The sequence below is a fragment of the Phoca vitulina genome, unplaced genomic scaffold (assembly GCF_004348235.1).
Source record: "Phoca vitulina isolate PV1807 unplaced genomic scaffold, GSC_HSeal_1.0 scaffold81, whole genome shotgun sequence".
In the NCBI taxonomy this organism is placed as follows: Eukaryota; Metazoa; Chordata; class Mammalia; order Carnivora; family Phocidae; genus Phoca; species Phoca vitulina.
The window spans coordinates 463,711-466,578 of NW_022589784.1; positions in this window are offsets into that span (position 1 = coordinate 463,711).

The window sequence follows — 2,868 nt, forward strand, 5'->3', positions numbered from 1 at the left end:
CCCCTCCCCCTCCCCACTCTGTCTCTAATAAATAAACAAAAATCTTTAGAAAAAAAAAAACTACCCTAACTTAGGCTGGATGTATTATCACATATCCCTTACTAGTATATTTGCTTCTTCCTTCTTATTTTAAAAGTTGTTAAAATTGCATTTTCATGGACCCTGGCTCACAGGGACAAGTCAAGCTAGAGGCCAGGGGTCGGTGACAGAGGGCCCAGCACCCCCTTCCAGGCTTGTTTTTGGAAATCACGATGGTGAATTGGTCCACTTGCCCTCCACCTCTGTGTAGACAGACACCAAAAATCCCATGGGGTGAGAGAGGGAACACGGGAATTCATTCAACCAACCAGCACTTACTGTGCCACGCCGGCCTCAGGGCTGGAGATCCAGCGTCAAGGTCGAGTAGGTCCAATGGGATAAAGACGTCTCAAAACAGAAGCACCTAGATGAAGATGAAACAGGGTGACATGGTGGGGGGCACACCTGACCCTGAGAGGTCAGGGAGAGACCCCCAGAGGAGCTGAGGCTCCAGTTTACATCAGGAGAGGGCACAGGCCACCGGGTGACCTGGAAAGGGGACTCCAGCCAGGAGAGCCACCAGTGCAAAGGCCCAGATGTGGGAATATGTTTGAGGAGGAAAAACATGGGAAGGTGGACAGTGCAGGATTCGGGTGAATTTTTAAGAGGGTGCCCCCACCCCCACCCCTGAGTGGGGAGCCGGCTGTTTTTTCTGGAAGGGTGTCCAAAACCCACACGGGCCCTGCAACATGGTGCGGCCAAGAAACCTTACAGGACTTGTGTCTCTGTACCCATTTCCCAGCTTCAGAAACAGAGACCAGAGAGGGGTCTGCACCAACTGGAAATCACATAGCCAGGACTGTGCTGGAACCTGGGCCTGCTGCCCACTCCCCCTGGAGCCAGCAAGTCTGGGTATCAATTCCCAGCTCCCTCCCGCGGCTAAAAATAGGATCCCCCTCACTGGAGGCAGCTGGGAATCCTGCAGCCCCTCACCCTGTGGGGCTGGGCACCTCTGGGGGAGTATGGACAAGAGCTTTCCCCTGGGAGATGGGGGAAGGGCAGCCCCCCACCTGCCCTTCCACGTACCCCCACCATGCCCCCCTTCTTTCGAGCAGAAGTAAATATAATCCTCAAAACAACTTTACAAGGAACGAATTAACATGGACTCATTTTACAGGGGGGAAACTGAGGCACAGAGCGGCCCACGCATCCAACCTGGGGTGGGGCAGGCGGGTGCATTCAGATCTGTTTGGCTCTTTGGTAGGAAAGAGGCTTTCCTGCACTTTGGAGAAGTGGCGCCTGGGGGGGACCCAATTCACCTGGGTCTCTCCAAACTTCCCCCTCCTTGTGCAGATGTCTCTGCCCCTCCCACTGGAGGGGGGGTAGGCAGGCAGCTGGGGCTGGGTGTTTAATAGCCTAAAGGTGGAGGCCTCTGCCACCTGCTACCTTTAGGCTCCAGGAGGCCCTGGGGCTGGTGGGCAGGACTCCAGCCCTGGGGTGGGGGTAGTTTCCCCCCAACCCGCCTTGGCTTGGGAATCTCCACCCCCCACCCCCCAGAGCCGGAAGCCTGTAATTTGCCGGACGCTTGGTGTCCTAAAAAGGTGTCTGTGTGCCTTAGGTCACAGGGAGGGGGCTGCACAGGAAACCAGCACTGAGGACCAGGGACCCAAGCTCCACCTGATGGGACCCTTGAGAAGTGCCCCCCCCATGCCGAATGCTCCCCCCTCCCATTTGGCTCTTATCTGGGTTGGGGCCTGGGTCCCTGCAATTAGCCCCCAAGGATTGCCTCTGGGCCTCAGACCTGCAGAGCCCACACCCCCATCCCCACTCTCCCTGCACCCCACTCTGTGCCTCTGTTTCCCTCTTTGAAACGGGGACGTTAAGAGGCGCCCTACCTAAAGAGGTGAACACCATGCACAGGGCACATGGCAACGGCAGGCTCAGAACAGGAAAATTATTAAGTTATTATTGCCGAGGGGATAATCTTATCTCTCCTCCTAGAGGGTGGCAGTCCTGTAGGAGTAGGGGTCGCTCGGTGTCATTAGGAGTCTTCCAGAGGACCGGCATGCACTCCGCCACCCCCCCCCCCCCGCAGCCGTTCCCTCTCCAAGACCCCTTCCCACCCTGCAGCGCCCCCATCGCAGGGCCCTGGTCCCCTCCCTGAGACCCAGGCCTGCTCTCATTTCTCGTTCTTGTAGCTCAAGTCATCACCGGGTGTTTAATCCCCATTTTACAGATGTGGCAACGGAGGCTCTGCGGGGGGGGGGGGGGGGGGGGGGCGAAGTCACTACAGCCAGGTCGCTAGTCTATGGGACAGGGGTGAAACTCCGAGCTCGGCAGGGCAGGCCCATTCTAGGTGCCGGGTAAGATGGTGAAGGGGTCCGCAACCCGGCTCGGGTCCCTCCAGTCCTCCCAGGAGGAGGTCCAGCCCCCTCCCGTCCCCCTCCGACGCTCCCAGTCCGGCCCGCGCCCTCCGCGCCCTGTGCGCTCGGGGCCTCGGCGCGCACTTTGCCCACCGTCCCTAGGCAGGGGGCGGGGCCTCCCGCGTCGCTGTTCCCCTTCCCTTTTTATTATTTATTATCATTTAAAGGGGCCGTGACCTGAAAATTTCTGGCCACTCTCTCCCCCTCCCCAACACCCCTAGGCTGGTGGTGCGTCTTCGGACCGAGTGCGGGGGGCGAGGGGGCGTCCGGGAAGGGGGAGGGGGCCTCGCGAGACCCCTCCCCGCGTCCCGGGCCGCAGCGCTGAATCACCGGCGAGGTATTTGCATCTGAGAGCGATTTGTCACCCGGTGATTTGTCTGCGGGGCGGTGAGCGCGCCGGCGGGGGGGAGGGGAGGGGCGGGGGAGG